At 42.0% G+C, this 19,801-nt stretch overlaps 1 protein-coding gene across 4 annotated transcripts in view; it reads left to right on the top strand.

Moving 5' to 3' along the window:
- The window catches only part of LOC121539332 (actin filament-associated protein 1-like 1), a 45,570-nt gene extending 44,422 nt beyond the window's left edge, over nucleotides 1-1,148 (top strand). For all 4 annotated transcript variants that reach the window (XM_041847762.2, XM_045211127.1, XM_041847744.2 and 1 more), the window contains exon 18: nucleotides 1-1,148. This exon is cut by the window's left edge and continues 44 nt beyond it. The gene's annotated coding sequence lies outside the window, so the exon portion shown is untranslated.
- Nucleotides 1,149-19,801: the final 18,653 nt, after the last annotated feature.

Raw genomic sequence — 19,801 nt, 5'->3', positions numbered from 1 at the left:
GCAAGATTGGAGAATTTTGGAGAAATGTCAGAGAGAGGATGTGTCGTTCAGATTGTTGTAGAGATATGGACGAAATGGACAGGTATTGAGGGAATTGAGCCAGTGTACAGAAAGAATATTAAATTACCTTGATAAACGACAGAGAAAGGGACAATGAGAGATTTAAGAATGTCCCATAGAACAGGAATGGAAGACAATTGACATGGAAAAAAACACAATGATTTACTGTATGTGATGTGCTTTAAAGGGATAATTCTGTATTTTGGCAATTAAGCCCTTTCCTAGCTTCATGCTACTGTAACTTATCCTGTAGACATCAAGTCATTGCACTAAAGCTAGTTAACAATGGCTCCAGAACCTACCTTCAACTTCCTTCAAACTACACACAGAGACATAAAAATGGTATACATGAGTTCAACTGACTCTGGGTTATTCGAAAAAAGGGCTTAACCTTTTACTGAAGGGGGCTAAATCAGGGTCACACAGAGTGTTTCTCGGTAGTCTTAAACAAATCTACTTTGAAACAAAAGTATACACCTCAAACACATGGTTATGGGCTTAAAAAAAGAAGAGATCTGTACCATGCCAGATATAGAGTTCAAATGTATTCAATTTTGAGTCTGCATCCCAGTATTACACTTTATATACATCACAGAAGACCGAAATATAACGAAACTGTTTGACATAGAAACAATGGATTTTTTAAAATCATCTTTATTTGTGATTAACGAAAAAATCGCAGCACCAGGCACCCCCAAACATCTTCCCATGGCTATGCCTTCTCACCTCTATCTGTACAGACAGAAATCATAACTGTTTTGTATATAGGATTATTTTTACACTGCACAATGGTCCTTTTCCACTTTATAAACAATACATTGACTAACCAAATGGTGCTAATAATATACAGAACTGTAAATATTATCTGAACAATGTACACTAGGTGCCAATACTTATTTACAGGAATTAACACCGCTGATCATTTAAAAAAACATTTATAAAACTCATAAAATACATTCATGTATTTTAACACAAGCAGACCCTAATTTGTGATTGATGTTTGCACTTTACTGATTTATTTCCTACTACTTGGAGATGGTTTATGGGTTGTAATAAATAAATAAATACATGTTCTCAGAGGACCAACACTCCCGTGTGTGTGTGTGTGTGTGTGTGTGTGTGTGTGTGTGTGTGTGTGTGTGTGTGTGTGTGTGTGTGTGTGTGTGTGTGTGTGTGTGTGTGTGTGTGTGTGTGTGTGTGTGTGGGTGTGTGTGTGTGTGTGTGTGTGTGTCAGGTGGGCTACTCACAACTCTCCAGCTGAAGGGTGCACACCTGTCTGTCCATTGGGGACTTGATCAGGTCCACGTTACGCTGGATTGAAATAAAGGATTTAGATCACAGTGAACTGCATTTGCATTGTTTGTCATTTGCGACTCTGGTTCATTGAAATGCATCAGAAGGAGCGTCTGATGTAGCTTGGTCCCAGATCTGTTGGTGCTGTCTCACCAACTACTTTAACAATTCCATAATAGGAGTTGGAAAGACAGCACAAACAGACCTGGGACCAGAAAACATTCCTTACCCCAGGACACTTCAACAGGTGACTATCCCGGAAATAAAGACAAAGGAGCACTCTGTTTCTGCATTGATCTGATTATTTATTGACCAGGTTAGATCTGATTGGCAGATTTGCTCATTTGATTATTAACGTGTAGGCTAGGTCTAAAATAAACTATGGTAAACTGGTGAGCTGTTTCCTGTGGTGAGATACCAACACTGATCACAGATCAGCTGTAAGAGCAGTAGGTGTGTTATTAGCATGAGGAAATGAGAACGTGAGAAGATATAAGAGGTGATATACAAGTCCACTGCACTCTCCAGTCAATGTAGCTATAAGAGGTGATATACAAGTCCACTGCACTCTCCAGTCAATGTAGATATAAGAGGTGATATACAAGTCCACTGCACTCTCCAGTCAATGTACATATAAGAGGTGATATTCAAGTCCACTGAACTCTCCAGTCAATGTAGCTATAAGAGGTGATATACAAGTCCACTGCACTCTCCAGTCAATGTACATATAAGAGGTGATATACAAGTCCACTGAAATCTCCAGTCAATGTACATATAAGAGGTGATATACAAGTCCACTGCACTCTCCAGTCAATGTACATATAAGAGGTGATATACAAGTCCACTGAAATCTCCAGTCAATGTAGATATAAGAGGTGATATACAAGTCCACTGCACTCTCCAGTCAATGTAGATATAAGAGGTGATATACAAGTCCACTGAACTCTCCAGTCAATGTAGATATAAGAGGTGATATACAAGTCCACTGCACTCTCCAGTCAATGTAGATATAAGAGGTGATATACAAGTCCACTGCACTCTTCAGTCAACTCTTCAGCCAGCAAGCTAACACAGCTCAGTGGCGCCCCAGTTAAAGACAGATATGATACCTGCAGTGATGCTGATGATCCTGTCCCAGTTAAAGACAGATATGATACCTGCAGTGATGCTGATAATCCTGTCCTGGAGCACAGGTAGGAGGCTGTGGTAACACTTTACTTGACACCCAGCATCATAACACATTATACTGTCAAAACCTGTTATAACATGGTCATAACACTGTCATGACACATATGCAGTGTGGTGAAAAAGTACTTGCCTGTTTTTTGATATTTTTTATACTGAATGTTCTCAGATCTTCAACCAAAACGTAATATTAGATAAAGGGAACCTGAGTGAACAAATAACACAACAATTACATATTTATTTTATTTATTTAATTAACAAAGTTATGCAACACCCAATTCCCCTATGTGATAAAGTAATTGCCCCCTTACACTCAATAACTGGTTGTGCCACCTTTAGCTGCAATGACTGCAACCAAATGTGACCGACCGCCTCGAACTTATGTAGCAAAATTTGAAATGGTGTTTTTTACATTGGATAAAAGTAGAGACTCAGAGCTAGAAAATTGTATATCATACACTACAGTTGAGGAACAATGGGAAAGTAATACTGCTTTGAAAGTTGATAAACTTGTAACCTCACTTTTGAGAAAATGGCTCTTGAATGTTTTGGTACCTACTGGAGAGCTCTTCTTTGTCAATGCCCATTCAGCATCGTTCACACCCTCTTAAGCTTTAGCCTCACCGATCTCTTTAAGGATTTACATGTGAGGCTATATACTAAACAACCAAAGATTTCAAGACTAAAGGCTGGTTTTTCATACTACGGGTGTGTTCGTAAATTTAATCTGGAGTGCCAGAGTGTGCTTTGGGCGTTCGGAAACTCAGAGCGTTGTCAGATTGTCAGTTTGTAAATTCAGAGCGCTTCGCTCTCGGAGCGTTCAGAGCGCGCTCTGGCCGAGGAGAAGGGTTGATCTGAGCGTTCTGCACTAACAACAGCAGTCAAGCACCCAAGGTAACTGGCTAACGTTGGCTAGCTTGCCTGCTACTTCCAGACACAAATGAGAGAACAGCTTACTGACCATTTTAATCGTCCTGGCAGAGCTGATTAGGCAGTTTTTATGTTATCCAAGGCGTTGGTGACTGCAACTGTGCTGCTGGCAACAATTTAATTACGCTTTTTTGCCAACGTTTACTGACACCGGCCATATTCAACGGGTGTTGAGCGTTCGTAAATTTGTCAGTTATTCTGCGCTCTGGCACACTCAGACAAGAGTGCTCTGAAATCGGAGTAGATAACCAGAGTGAATTTACCAGCTACGTCTATCGACAGTTGTTGCAGTGACATCATAAACATTCTATTGAAATAGGTACTTGCATAGTGGAGTCTTTTGTTTAGACATGTAGCTAGCTAGCTAAATGATGAACCATAATCCCAACTCATAACGTTACTACCCTGTATGAATCTGCAGGTAGCTAACCAACCAGGTTCAATGTTAACTAGCTAACATTAGGCTATAACCAGCAATGCAAATGTCTCTGAGATACGAATAATATTACTACACAGACCATACACGTAACGTTAGCTAGCTATCCAGCCAGCTAACGTTAGCTAGCTAGCTAACAGTACACTTTAACTTGAAATGAAAATGACTTTCTGACTAAATTGAAATGTGTAATATCTAAAAATGAAGCTAGCTAGACTATCTTATCCGTATACATGGATGGACACTTCTCCCTCTCTGTCACGGATGCCATGGTTGCCCTTAGTTTGAAGACGTAACCCGGAGACAGGTGTTTTATACAACAGCCTTCTGTGTGTTGTCTTTTCGACTCAGTCTGCATATTTGCAATCGAAGGCCAGAATTTTCTCCTTAGCTATCATACTTGAATTCTCTGTAGCTCAACTGGTAGAGCACGGCGCTTGTAACGCCAGGGTAGTGGGTTCGATCCCCGGGACCACCCATACACCAAAAAAATTATGCACGCATGACCGTAAGTCGCTTTGGATAAAAGCGTCTGCTAAATGGCATATTATATTATATTATATTATTATATTATTATATTATTATATTATTATTATTATATTATAATTCCACTGATTTCAAAACTTTGTCCTCCAGAAAGTGGAGAGCAACACTTATTCAGTTTTAATACACAATACATTTTTTTAAAGCCGCTTTAGACAAGATAACCTACACATACTGACCAGCTCAAATAGACAGAAGTGGGCTATATGGCAGACCAATCCAAACTCATCTCTCGGCTTGTCCAGCCCACTAATTATCTCAGCCAATCATGGCTAGCGGGAAGGTTGCTGTCTTTTTCTTTGGCTAAATCAACTAGGCTCCTAATTTAACAATGTTATTCATATTTACAGATGGCATACAAGTTTGTTATTAAGGCACATGAAAATTCACATGTTCAAGAAGGCATTTCTGCATTTTGATATATAAAATAAGTTTTCGTTCAAACGGCTCTCCTGTGTAGTAGTGACTTGCAACATATGCCTAGTTTCCTGAAATGGGTCACATATATACCTGTGTTAGTGCATGTCGACCTATGTTATACTGATATATACCTGTGTTAGTGCATGTAGACCTGTGTTATACTGATATATACCTGTGTTAGTGCATGTAGACCTGTGTTATACTGATATATACCTGTGTTATACTGATATATACCTGTGTTAGTGCATGTAGACCTGTGTTATACTGATTGCGGCAGACCAGTGGGTTTGACCTAAATGTTTACACAGATCAGACACGGACACAAGTGTGATACCTCAGTTTCAAGGGTGTTTATTTAAACCAATAAAGAAAAATAAAATGAAACAGGTCTCCTCCAGGAGACCTCTTCCGGGTTACCATCTTCTGGGCTCCGGGGAATGCTGTCTCCTCTGGGGTAGAACACAGAGCCCATCGGGTCTAGCAGACCATGAGGACGTCTATCCAGTAGCAACCGTTCACTACCTCCAACCTCTCCCCTGTGCTGCCTTCCTGGCAGCTTTATGGGCCCCGTACGGCTGGTGAGCAATCAACCCCTTGATTACTCACCAGCCTCAATCAGCCCCAATTTTTCCTGGCCGGAGGACCCGTCGAGACCTGGCACGTCCAGCAGAGGGAGACACCGCCGTGTGATATATACCTGTGTTAGTCCATGAAAGGCTGTGTTATACAATAAGGCCCAATAAATGTGAAACCTGTCCTATATACTATGGAGGTATATACGGTATAGCGAGGTATACTGGTTCTATTATTCTCTTCCCCTGTCATCAGGGACTGAGACCTGGGGGTTTGTTTCTCCTCAGATCTCCAGGCTCAGATGGACCAGCCACCAGTCATCGGCTCAGTCAGACTGGTTAATGAGACCAGCTCCTGTTCTGGGGGAGTCCAGGTCTCTTACCAAGGAGGATGGAGGGACACATGTGGTGGAGATTTGGACATGATAGATATAAAGGTGGTGTGTAGACAGCTGGGCTATGGGCAACCTGTTGATGTACATAAAGGTTCTCCAGTTAAGATGGGAAAGATATGTTGTTTTTATTACATGCTCAGGCATTCAGTCTACTCTTGGGGTGTGTTCAATTGGTTTTAGGGTTGTTAATAATGATTGTTGTACTGGAGCAAACGTGGTCTGTTCAGAGTCTGTGAGGCTCATGGATGGAGCTGGTCTCTGCTCTGGGAGAGTGGAAGTGAAGTCCAATCAGTCCTGGGCCTCAGTGTGTGAAGCTGACTTTGACTGGCAGGATGCCATGGTAGTCTTTCTGGAGATTGGCTGTGGGTCTCCTTCAGCTCTACGGGGGGGGGGGCTCTATGGAGAAGGCGAGGGTCCTACCTGGACTACATAGTTCCAATGTAAAGGCAAGGGAGAGTGTGGTGATAGTGTCCCTGCAGGGGCAAGCTGAGGAAGAGAGGAGAGTTGAGAGTAGGAGGGAGTAGGAGAGAGGAGAGGAGAGGAGAGGAGAGGAGAGGAGAGGAGAGGAGAGGAGAGGAGAGGAGAGGAGAGGAGAGGAGAGGAGAGGAGAGGAGAGGAGAGGGGAGCGGAGAGGATCGATGAGGAGGAGAGGAGTAGGAGAGATGAGGAGGAGAGGATTTCCTACAATGCTTTGCGGTTGATTTTCATTATCAAAGAGTTTATACCAAATGTTAGTTCAAAACAGGTTTGTCATTCATTTAAATTTGAGATTTTCATAGTTTTTTATTAATTTTTTGTATCTATTGATTGATAGTTTTTGTATGTCTATTCCACTGAGCCATTTACTTTTACGTTTGTATTCTTATATTTTATTATTTCTTATTGTTTTTGCATTGTCGAGAAAGAACCTGCAGGTAAGCATTTCATTGGATGATGTATGCCATGCCTATCCCGTACATACGACTAATAAAACTAGAAAAAAATGGTGTTCTCGGAGTGATGAGAGGTGTTGGGTTTGCACCAGATCTTATTTAGGGGCTTCATAGCAAAGGGGGTGAATAAATATGCACGCACCACTTTTCCGTTATTTATTTTTTGGAATTTTTTGAAACTAGTTATTTTTTCATTCCACTTCACCAATTTGGACTATTTTGTGTATGTCCATTATATGAAATCCAAATAAAAATCAATTTAAATTACAGGTTGTAATGCAACAAAATAGAAAAAACGCCAAGGGGGATGAATACTTTTGCAAGGCACTGTACAAGACACAAGCGGTCCATTTAGCTTGATGTATTCATGACATATCCCAGCATGATTTATCATAAAGTTTCATAATGCTTTATAACTATATAGACAATGTGTTATAAATGTTTATAAGGCAATTTAACAGCATTTAGCACATAACACACATAATAACAATGATTTCATCTTAGTAACAGTAGTAAGCTGGTGCATGTTTGGTCAGTAGTAATATAATAATGATTTCATCTTAGTAACAGTGTTAGTAATGTTTGGTCAGTAATGCGTACCGTAGATGCTCTAAAGCATAGTGAACGGTTCATATTTGGTCAGCAGTAATATAATAATAAATGCCATTAAGCTGACGCTTTTATCCAAAGCGAATCACAGTCATGCATGCATATTTTTTTTAACGTATGGGTGGCCCCAGCAGGATTCCGGCCCAGAACCCTTGGCATTGCAAGCGCCATGCTCTAGCGATTGAACCACACAAGTACGCAAGACACTACTACGTACCGTAGGGCATGGAGAACGGTCCCGTTGCTGAAGATTCATATGAGACGGTTCTCCACGGTGACGTCATGCAAGAAGGAGCATTTGGAGTCTGGAATGAAGGTGTCTGGGATCCAGAGGAGGGAGACTAGTCGTCCATCCACACTCACACTCTCATTACCTGGGAACACCAGCAGGGAGTCCTTCCAACGCTGACGCAGGAAGATGGTGGCTGTGTAGTCCTGAGGACCAAGTGAGTAAGAGAGAGAGAGAGAGAGAGAGAGAGAGAGAGAGAGAGAGAGAGAGAGAGAGAGAGAGAGAGAGAGAGAGAGAGAGAGAGAGAGAGAGAGAGAGAGAGAGATGTACACATTAATACACGCTTGCATGCAAGCAGACCCAAACACACACACATACAGTGAGGGAAAAAAGTATTTGATCCCCTGCTGATTTTGTACGTTTGCACACTGACAAAGAAATGATCAGTCTATAATTTTAATGGCAGGTTTATTTGAACAGTGAGAGACAGAATAACAACAAAAAAATCCAGAAAAACGCATGTCAAAAATGTTATAAATTGATTTGCATTTTAATTAGGGAAATAAGTATTTGACCCCTCTGCAAAACATGACTAAGTACTTGGTGGCAAAACCCTTGTTGGCAATCACAGAGGTCAGACGTTTCTTGTAGTTGGCCACCAGGTTTGCACACATCTCAGGAGGGATTTTGTCCCACTCCTCTTTGCAGATCTTCTCCAAGTCATTAAGGTTTTGAGGCTGGCGTTTGGCAACTCGAACCTTCAGCTCCCTCCACAGATTTTCTATGGGATTAAAGTCTGGAGACTGGCTAGGCCACTCCAGGACCTTCATGTGCTTCTTCTTGAGCCACTCCTTTGTTGCCATGGCTGTGTGTTTTGGGTCATTGTCATGCTGGAATACCCATCCACGACCCATTTTCAATGCCCTGGCTGAAGGAAGGAGGTTCTCACCCAAGATTTGACGGTAAATGGCCCCGTCCATTGTCCTTTTGATGCGGTGAAGTTGTCCTGTCCCCTTAGCAGAAAAACACCCCCAAAGCATAATGTTTTTGACATGCGTTTTTCTGGATTTTTTTGTTGTTATTCTGTCTCTCACTGTTCAAATAAACCTACCATTAAAATTATAGACTGATCATGTCTTTGTCAGTGGGCAAACGTACAAAATCAGCAGGGGATCAAATACTTTTGTCCCTCACTGTATCCCAACCAGAAGCCATGGATTACAGGCAAAATCCGCACCGAGCTCAAGGCTAGAGCTGCCGCTTTCAAGGGACACTAATCCGGACGCTTATAAGAAATCCCGCTATGCCCTCAGATGAACCATCAAAGACGCAAAGCGTCAATACAGGACTAAGATTGAATCCTACTACACCGGCTCTGATGCTCGTCGAATGTCTCACATCTCTGAAAAGATTTGTAATGTTGTACTTATTGCTGACCAAATTCGTTAAGTTTGCTAATGACACAATGGTGGTAGGCCTGATCACCGACAACGATGAGACAGCCTATAGGGAGGAGGTCAGAGACCTGGCAGTGTGTTGCTAGGACAACAACCTGTCCCTCAACATGAGCAAGACAAAGGAGCTGATCGTGGACTACAGGAAAAGGAAGCCGAACACGTCCCCATTCACATCGACAGGGCTGTAGTGGAGCGGGTCGAGAGTTTCAAGTTCCTTGGTGTTGTCATGACTCTGCTGACAGTGGATCAAAGGACCCATCAGCTTGGCAAATGTTTGAAGATAGCCAGACTCCCTCTCTCCCACAGAAGAGGGGAAGGGGGGCTGTGCCGGTCTTGACACCTTAACACTGGGTCGTACATTTAAGCAGGAGGGAACTTTCTCTCTCTGCCTTTCAGTACCCACCAAAGAAATGTCTTTGTTACAGAGAGACTCTTGCTGCCTAAAAACTCTAACGTCAAAAGATTGGACATTGTGACATTATTCTTGACATCCAAATGTCTGGAATGGTTGGTGGGGATCTAAAGAATAATCATGTCATATTGTTTATTATTTTGTGATGTCATTAAGGATGGTATCAAGAAATAACTGTAACTTGGAAAGTGTACATATTCTACTTGTCAAGTTTACATCTAAATGTTGTATAAAATATATGATGTATATTGACCTGTAAGTAAGCATTTCACTGTAATGTCTGCACCTGTTGTATTCGGCGCATGTGACCAATACAATTTGATTTGATTTGATTTGATTTGATTAAGTATGAGAGTATTTTGGTTAAGATAGCGATGTGATTTTAGCCTTCTAATGAGATAATTGTTTACTCATTAGAACTTTGCCCTGTCACTAACCACGCCCAAGTGAGCACAGACATTGTGTCGGCGTGATGGAACACCCCCTTTTCACCCGAGTATAAAAGCTTTAGAAACTAAACTGACCTCAGACCAGGTATAAAAGCTTTAGAAACTAAACTGACCTCAGACCAGGTATAAAAGCTTTATAAACTAAACTGACCTCAGACCAGAAAATGTGAGAGTGGCGACTGCACGTTTAGAATGGTTAGAACTTTGAATCAGACACCAGGAAGCGTGGAGCTTTGGCTACATGGCTTAAAATGGTTAGACCAGAAAGAACAGCCGACGTGCAGCGGGAGCTGAACGTTACAAATGGTTGATATTCTAAGACCAGGAAACGTGAGACATTAGTCCACACATTTGAAATGGTGAGAAACTCTGAAACTCTCAATCTCTCATTCTCTACACAAGAAGAAGAAACTCACTAGACCGTAGAATTACCAGTCTGCAGCTGGCATGTAAAGTTGTGTAGAACTTTCACTAAAGACACAAGTTGTGAAGGACAATCCGTTCGTACATCTGAAGTATTTATTCTAACAAACTCCATTCCATGACAAACCGAGTCTCACCGAAGTGGGTTAGGACACTCAAACCCTTTTTGAGAAAGTGGTTCAACAGAGAGATGACGATCAAGGACAGCTACGCGTAAAGATGCATTGCATTTCTTATCCAAATGAGCGACGGTTTCCAAATGTAACAACAAGAAGTTGAATATCTTTGTCTCTCCCTTTCACTCTCTTTCTATTGACCCCTCCTTCCCCTAACCCAGCAGGCATGCTGTTAGTCCACTAGGGACCTGTTTTCATTGTATTACTTTAGTAATCAATAACCAATACCGCGTGTTAGTTAGTAAATAAATAGTTAAGCCAGTTTGTGTCTTGCTGATTCATCAATAAGGTTAGTGTTCTTGCAGGTTCAAGGATTATGCGATGTTCAGAATGAGACTGATGAGGTAATGATTTAATAAGTGACTGTTATTGATATATAACATATATATGTTCTAATAGTTTAATTTGGGAGATGGTAACTCGTTGAACAACTTCTTCCGTGGTGCCCCAAATTCCAAATGAGTTAATTGTTACATGATTAATTTAATCGAGTAACAGTTAAACATAGTTAATTAATTTGATAAATAACAGTCATCACATTAATGCAAGTCACGTCACGACAGTGTCCACATAACCAACAAACTGTCATGGTCCAAACACACCAAGACAGTCGCGAAGAGACTGAAAAGATTTGGCATGGGTCCCCAGATCCTCAAAAGGTTTTACTGCTACACCATCGAGAGCATCCTGACCAGTTGCATCACCACCTGGTATGGCAACTGCTCGGCATCCGACCGTAAAGCGCTACAGAGGGTAATGCGTACGTCCCAGTACATCACTGGGGCCAAGCTTCCTGCTGTCCAGGACCTATATACTAGGTGGTGTCAGAGGAAGGCCCAAAAAATTGTCAAAGACTCCAGTCACCTGTCATACACTGTTCTCTCTGCTACTGCATGGCAAGCGGTACCAGAGCGCCAAGTCTAGGTCCAAAAGGCTCTTTAACAGCGTCTACCCTCAAGCCATAAGACTGCTGAACAATTAATCAGCAGTCTACCCCCCTTCGATTTTACACTGCTGCTACTTGCTGTTTATTATCTATGCATAGTCACTTTACCCCAACCTACATGTACAAATTACCTCGACTAACCTGTACGTGTGAGTGTGAGTGTGTGTGAGTGTGTGTGTGTGTGTGTGTGTGTGTGTGTGTGTGTGTGTGTGTGTGTGTGTGTGTGTGTGCCTTATTCCCGGGGCCAGTTGTTTGCAGGAGTGTTTGCCCAGGAGAGAGGGGAGAGAATCAGCTGTAACACCAGTATTCTCAACCCTAATGCCAACTCTCATTCCCCTTAAGTCAACAGCATAACGTTACAGCTGGCATCAGAGTGATGACGCACACAATTCATTCCTCTTACAGCCTTCCCCCAGTGGTTTAGATTAGATTCAGCAGATGTTGTGGCTGCGTCCAAAATGGCACCCTATTCCCTATTTAGTGCACTACTTTTGACGAGAGCCCATAACGAATAGGGTGCCGTTTGGGACGTAGACACAACATCTGCTGAATGTAAAAAATTCAACATGTAAAGGTTTTGAATGAGCCATTCATTTTAATGGAGTTTTGACGGCTATATTAGTTTACATGGCAGTGAAACTAAGCGGACGTGCTACCTGTCAGTCTCTCTAGTCAGATCACTGAGACACAATGTTCTGTAGACTTCTCTTCTGTGTATGTTCTCATATTATCGTCATTATCATAGTGTATGTACTCATATTAACTTAAAATCAAATCAAATCAAATTGTATTTGTCACATACACGTGTTTAGCAGATGTTATGGCGGGTGTAGCGAAATGCTTATGCTTTTAGCTCCGACAGTGCAGTAATATCTAACAATTACAGAACACATACCCCAATACACATAAAAAAGTAAGGAATGGGATTTAAGAATATATACATGGACAAGCAATGACAGAGCGGCATGGACTAAGACACAGAATAATATTATAGAATAGAATGCAGTATATATATATGAGATGAGTAGTGCAAGATATGTAAACATTATTAAAGTGACTACTGCGTGGGTGGACCATTTCAGTTTGTCGGTGATGTGTACGCCAAGGAACTTGAAGCTTTCCACCTTCTCCACTGCGGTCCCGTCGATGTGGATAGGGGGGTGCACCCTCTGCTGTTTCCTGAAGTCCACGATTATCTCCTTTGTTTTGTTAATGTTGAGTGAGAGGTTATTTTCCTGGCACCACACTCCCAGAGCCCTCACCTCCTCCCTGTAGGCGGTCTCATCATTGTTGGTAATCAAGCCTACTACTGTTGTGTCGTCTGCAAACTTGATGATTGAGTTGGAGGCGTGCTTGGCCACGCAGTCATGGGTGGACAGGGAGTACAGGAGGGGGCTGAGCACGCACCCTTGTGGGGCCCCAGTGTTGAGGATCAGCGAAGTTGAGATGTTGTTTCCTACCTTCACCACCTGGGGGCGGCCCGTCAGGAAGTCCAGGACCCAGTTGCACAGGGCGGGGTTCAGACCCAGGGCCTCGAGCTTAATGATGAGCTTGGAGGGTACTATGGTGTTGAATGCTGAGCTATAGTCAATGAACAGCATTCTTCCATAGGTATTCCTCTTGTCCAGATGGGATAGGGCAGTGTGCAGTGTGATGGCAATTGCATCGTCTGTGGATCTATTGGGGCGGTAAGCAAATTGAAGTGGGTACAGGAACAATGGTGGCCATCTTGAAGCATGTGGGAACAGCAGACTGGGAAAGGGAGAGATTGAAAATGTCCATGAACACACCAGCCAGCTGGTCTGCGCATGCTCTGAGGACGCGGCTAGGGATGCCGTCTGGGCCGGCAGCCTTGCGGGGATTAACATGCTTAAATGTCTTAATCACGTCGGCCATGGAGAAGGAGAGGCCACAGTCCTTGGTAGTAGGCCTCGTCAGTGGCACTGTGTTATCCTCAAAGCGGGCGAAGAAGGTGTTTAGCTTGTCTGGAAGCGAGACGTCGGTGTCGGCGACGTGGCTGGTTTTCTTTTTATAGTCCGTGATTGTCTGTAGACCCTGCCACATACGTCTCGTGTCTGAGCCGTTGAATTGCGACTCCACTTTGTCTCTATACTGATGTTTTGCCAGTTTAATTGCCTTGCGGAGTGAGTAGCTACACTGTTTGTATTCTGCCATATTCCCAGTCACCTTGCCATGGTTGAATGCGGTGGTTCGCGCTTTCAGATCTGCGTGAATGCTGCCGTCTATCCACGGTTTCTGGTTAGGGTAGGTTTTAATAGTCACAGTAGGCACAACATCACCTATACACTTCCTGATAAACTCCGTCACCATTTCAGTGTATATGTCGAAATTATTTTTGGAAGCTACCCAGAACATATCCCAGTCCGCGTGATCAAAACAATCTTGAAGCGTGGATTCTGATTGGTCAGACCAGCGTTGAATAGTCCTTAGCACGGGTATTTCCTGTTTGAGTTTCTGCCTATAGGAAGGGAGAAGCAAAATGGAGTCGTGGTCAGATTTGCCGAAAGGATGGCGGGGGAGGGCCTTATAACCATCCCGGAAGTTTGAATAGCAATGGTCGAGGATTTTAGCAGCGCGAGTACAACAGTCGATATGTTGATAGAACTTCGGCAGCCTAGTCCTCAAATTTGCTTTGTTAAAATCCCCGGCTACAATAAATGCAGCCTCAAGATATATGGTTTCCAGTTTGCATAAGGTCCAGTGAAGTTCTTTGAGGGCCGTCGTGGTATCGGCTTGAGGGGGGATATACACGGCCGTGACTATAACCGAAGAGAATTCTCTTGGGAGGTAATACGGTCGGCATTTGATTGTGAGAAATTCTAGGTCGGGGGAACAGAAGGACTCGAGTTCCTCTATGTTACTACAATTACACCATGAGTCGTTAGTCATGAAACACACACCTCCACCCTTCTGCTTCCCGGAGAGATATTTATTCCTGTCTGCGCGATGAACTGAGAACCCATCTGGCTGGACCGATTTCGACAGAATATCCCAAGAGAGCCATGTTTCCGTGAAACAGAGTATGTTACAGGCCTTGATGTCTCTCTGGAAAGAAATCCTTGCCCGTAGTTCGTTGACTTTGTTAACCAAAGATTGAAGATTAGCGAGTAGAATACTTGGAAGCGGTGGGTGGTGTGCGCGCCTCCTAAGTCGGACCAGCAGGCCGCTCCGAGTGCCTCTCCTCCGCCGGCGATGTTTTGGGTCAGCCGCTGGAATCAGTTCAGTTGCCCTGGGGAGAGCAAACAAAGGATCTGCTTCGGGAAAATCGTATTCCTGGTCGTAATGCTGGTGAGTTACCCCCGCTCTGATATCCAAAAGTTTTTCCTGGCTGTATGTAATGATGCAAAACACTTTCTGAGCTAATAATGTAAAAAATTATGCATAAAAAAACAAAATACTTCTCATATCTCATATTAACGTCATTATCATAGTTTGTGTTCTCATATTAACACCATCATCATAGTGTGTGTTCTCTTATTAACTTCATTATCATAGTGTGTGTTCTCATATTAACGCCATTATCATAGTGTGTGTTCTCATATTAATGTCATTATCATAGTGTGTGTTCTCATATTAACGTCATTATCATAGTGTGTGTTCTCATATTAAAGTAATTATCGTAGTGTGTTCTCATATTAACGTCATTCTCTTATTATGTTCTCATATTAAAGTCATTATCATAGTGTGTGTTCTCATATTAACTTCATTATCTTAGTGGATGTTGTCATATTAAAGTCATTATCACAGTGTGTGTTCTCATATTAAAGTCATTATCATATTGTGTGTTCTCATATTAAAGTAATTATCTTAGTGTATGTTCTCATATTAACGTCATTATCATAGTGTGTGTTCTCATATTAAAGTCATTATCTTATTATGTTCTCATATTAAGGTCATTATCATATTAAATTGACCATCCTTCCAGCGCAGCTGACCACACCCACAAATGTTTAATGTATTAAAGTGGATAATGTGAAAGAACCCAAATAGAGTTATAGTAGAGTTATAGCAGGGTTATAGCAGGGTTATAATAGGGTTATAGCAGGGTTATAGTAGGGTTAAAGCAGGGTTATAGCAGGGTTATACTACGGTTATAGTATGGTTATTGCAGCGTTATAGTAGAGTTATAGTAGGGTTATAGCAGGGTTATAGCAGGGTTATAGCAGGGTTATAGTAGAGTTATAGCAGGGTTATAGTAGGGTTATAGTAGAGTTATAGTAGGGTTATAGTAGGGTTATAGTAGAGTTATAGCAGGGTTATAGTAGGGTTATAGCAGGGTTATAGCAGGGTTATAGTAGGGTTATAGTAGAGTTATAGCAGGGTTATAGCAGGGTTATAGTAGAGTTATAGTAGAGTTATAGCAGGGTTATAGCAGGGTTATAGTAGGGTTATAGTAGAGTTATAGTAGAGTTATATTAGGGTTATAGTAGGGTTATAGTAGAGTTATAGCAGGGTTATAGTAGGGTTATAGTAGAGTTATAGTAGAGTTATATTAGGGTTATAGTAGGGTTATAGTAGAGTTATAGCAGGGTTATAGTAGGGTTATAGTAGGGTTATAGTAGAGTTATAGCGGGGTTATAGTAGGGTTATAGCAGGGTTATAGTAGGGTTATAGTAGGGTTATAGCAGGGTTATAGTAGGGTTATAGTAGGGTTATAGTAGGGTTATAGCAGGGTTATATCAGGGTTATAGTAGGGTTATAGCAGGGTTATAGTAGGGTTATAGTAGAGTTATAGCAGGGTTATAGCAGGGTTATAGTAGGGTTATACTACGGTTATAGTATGGTTATTGCAGGGTTATAGCAGGGTTATAGTAGGGTTATAGCAGGGTTATAGTAGGGTTATAGTAGGGTTATAGTAGGGTTATAGTAGGGTTATAGCAGGGTTATAGCAGGGTTATAGTAGGGTTATAGTAGAGTTATAGCAGGGTTATAGTAGGGTTATAGTAGAGTTATAGTAGAGTTATAGTAGAGTTATATTAGGGTTATAGTAGGGTTATAGTAGAGTTATAGCAGGGTTATAGTAGGGTTATCGTAGAGTTATAGTAGGACTATAGTAGGGTTATAGTAGAGTTATACTACGGTTATAGTATGGTTATTGCAGGGTTATAGCAGGGTTATAGTAGGGTTATAGCAGGGTTATAGTAGGGTTATAGTAGAGTTATAGTAGAGTTATATTAGGGTTATAGTAGGGTTATAGTAGAGTTATAGCAGGGTTATAGTAGGGTTATAGTAGAGTTATAGTAGAGTTATAGTAGAGTTATATTAGGGTTATAGTAGGGTTATAGTAGAGTTATAGCAGGGTTATAGTAGGGTTATCGTAGAGTTATAGTAGGACTATAGTAGGGTTATAGTAGAGTTATAGCAGGGTTATATTAGGGTTATAGTAGGGTTATAGTAGGGTTATAGTAGAGTTATAGTAGGGTTATAGTAGAGTTATAGTAGGACTATAGTAGGGTTATAGTAGAGTTATAGCAGGGTTATAGTAGGGTTATAGTAGAGTTATAGCAGGGTTATAGTAGGGTTATAGTAGGGTTATAGTAGGGTTATAGTAGGGTTATAGTAGAGTTATAGTAGGGTTATAGTAGGGTTATAGTAGGGTTATAGTAGAGTTATAGCAGGGTTATAGTAGGGTTATAGCATATATACACACACACACACATACACACACACACACTGTAGTTACATTTTCTCAGAGTTCATAGTTTTCACCATCAGAGGGAGTCATTTCCAACCTTGTGGCAACTGGACAACTCCTCACTCCTATTACACAGAGGTACAGCCCATATGTCTCTATCTGTTTCTGCTGCAGTCTCTTCTCCAGTAGACTGAGTGAGTGGTAATACATGGTTGGTGTACACAGTTTGGTGAAAGACTGTTTGGTTGATATTACGACTGAATGAATGAGACACAGTGAAGTGACTGAATGCTTGCTATTGAAACACATTGACTGTTAGCCAGGGTTGGGGTCAATTCAGGAAGTACACTGTAATTCCAGTTCTCTTCAATGCTTTTCAATGAGAAGAATCTGGAATTTGAATTTTGTTTACTTTCTGAATTGACTGGAATTTAAATGGAATTGACCCCGACCCTGCTTTTAGCTATTGAAACAGCCAGTCTAAGCTTAACCAGCAGCCAGCACAACAGACTGTTTCCATCTCTACCTCTCTCCATACTTCCCTCTCTCTCTCTCACTCCATCTAGCAGGCCCTGCTCTCAGCCCCATGTTTACCCCATGTTGATATGTCAAATATTTTAGGGGGAAATAAGAGTGATTCACACACACACACACAGACACTCACAGTGTGTTTGTTGTCTTTAAACTGTATTTTCCCCTAGATGTTGTATATAAGCCAGGGAGAGAGAACAGTGGGTCAGATCATTGACAGCAGTCTGAAGCCCAGGGAGGGAGAACGGTGGGTCAGATCATTCACAGCAGTCTGAAGCCCAGGGAGAGAGAACGGTGGGTCAGATCATTCACAGCAGTCTGAATCCCAGGGAGAGAGAATGGTGGGTCAGATCATTCATAGCAGTCTGAAGCCCAGGGAGAGAAAACGGTGGGTCAGATCATTCACAGCAGTCTGAAGCCCAGGGAGAGAGAACGGTGGGTCAGATCATTCATAGCAGTCTGAAGCCCAGGGAGAGAGAACGGTGGGTCAGATCATTCACAGCAGTCTGAATCCCAGGGAGAGAGAATGGTGGGTCAGATCATTCACAGCAGTCTGAAGCCCAGGGAGAGAGAACGGTGGGTCAGATCATTCACAGCAGTCTGAATCCCAGGGAGAGAGAATGGTGGGTCAGATCATTCACAGCAGTCTGAAGCCCAGGGAGAGAAAACGGTGGGTCAGATCATTCACAGCAGTCTGAAGCCCAGGGAGAGAGAACGGTGGGTCAGATCATTCATAGCAGTCTGAAGCCCAGGGAGAGAGAACGGTGGGTCAGATCATTCATAGCAGTCTGAAGCCCAGGGAGAGAGAACGGTGGGTCAGATCACTCACAGCAGTCTGAAGCCCAGGACAGCAGATGGACAGCAGATATAGAGGAGGATGGTTTTGTTTTCCATTCAGTGATCTAGTTTATTCAGATAGAGGTTTTTCATGTGGGAATCGGGATATGGAATATTGGGATTTGTCTGTTGGGATTTTTTGGGAATCTCTGACTTGGAGTAAGGCGATCCAGAGATGGTGCTGGAATGGGAACATAGCTCTGACCTTCGTTTTTTACCAGAAAACATAGGCTAGATAGCATATGGGTCTGACATTTATAGCAACAGCTGTGAATAGGAAAATAGCATGTCTGTGTGTTTCTGTTTCAATAGTATTTATGATTGACACTCAGAATCCTGTTGAGTATACTATCTTACCTACAGGTAGTTATGGCTAAACATCTGATTTACAAAAGTTGAATTATGCTGTCAATACATTGCTCACGATTGATCGATCAAAAGAACAGAGGAGACAGTGGAGAGAGAGAGAGAGAGAGAGAGAACGGAAGAGAGAGAGAAGTAGCGTGTGTACAATAACAAAGACATTTGATATTTACAAGGATATTTAAGCAATGTCCTGTGCGTGTGTCAGGAGTGTGTGTGGAGTGTGTGTGTGTGTGTGTTTACACACAACAGTGGATTGGAAGGGTGTGAGTCCTCTCCTAACTAAAATACAGTTCTTTCTGAGTTTACTAAACAGCACCGATAGGTCATGACTGTTTTAGTAAACACAGACGTGTGTGTGTGTGTGTGTGTGTGTGTGTGTGTGTGTGTGTGTGTGTGTGTGTGTGTGTGCGTGCGTACGTACGTGCGTGTGCGTGTGCGTGTGTGCGTGTTGTTTTGTTTCGGTGTTGTTTGTCCTCTGTTTGGGCTGAGGACATTGAAAGTGATGCTGTCTCTCGCTCAATCCTTTCACATTTTAGAATAGTGACACACAGACAGACAGACAGACAGACAGACAGACAGACAGACAGACAGACAGACAGACAGTCTGCAGTCCATTATCTACATAGTTGCCAATCGCTGCCTATTGCTCCAGACACACATACTTCTTGATAGGTTTGACTGGCATCATAATCCTTCTGGGTTTACTGTTTAAACACTCTTCATTCTAAAACAAGCACCCACTCCCATTTCAAATAAAATCAAATAAAATCAAATGTTATTTGTCACACACACACACGTGTTTAGCAGATGTTATTGCGGGTGTAGCGAAATGCTTGTGCTTCTAGCTCCGACAGTGCAGTAATATCTAACAAGTAATATCTAACAATTGGATTTATTGGAATTATTGGATGATAATTTATTTATAATTAGAACAAAGGAATTTA

Source organism: Coregonus clupeaformis, chromosome 35 (assembly GCF_020615455.1).
Source record: "Coregonus clupeaformis isolate EN_2021a chromosome 35, ASM2061545v1, whole genome shotgun sequence".
In the NCBI taxonomy this organism is placed as follows: domain Eukaryota; kingdom Metazoa; phylum Chordata; class Actinopteri; order Salmoniformes; family Salmonidae; genus Coregonus; species Coregonus clupeaformis.
The sequence above is the reverse complement of the archived record's forward strand: the minus strand, read 5'-3'. Positions and strand labels throughout refer to the sequence as shown.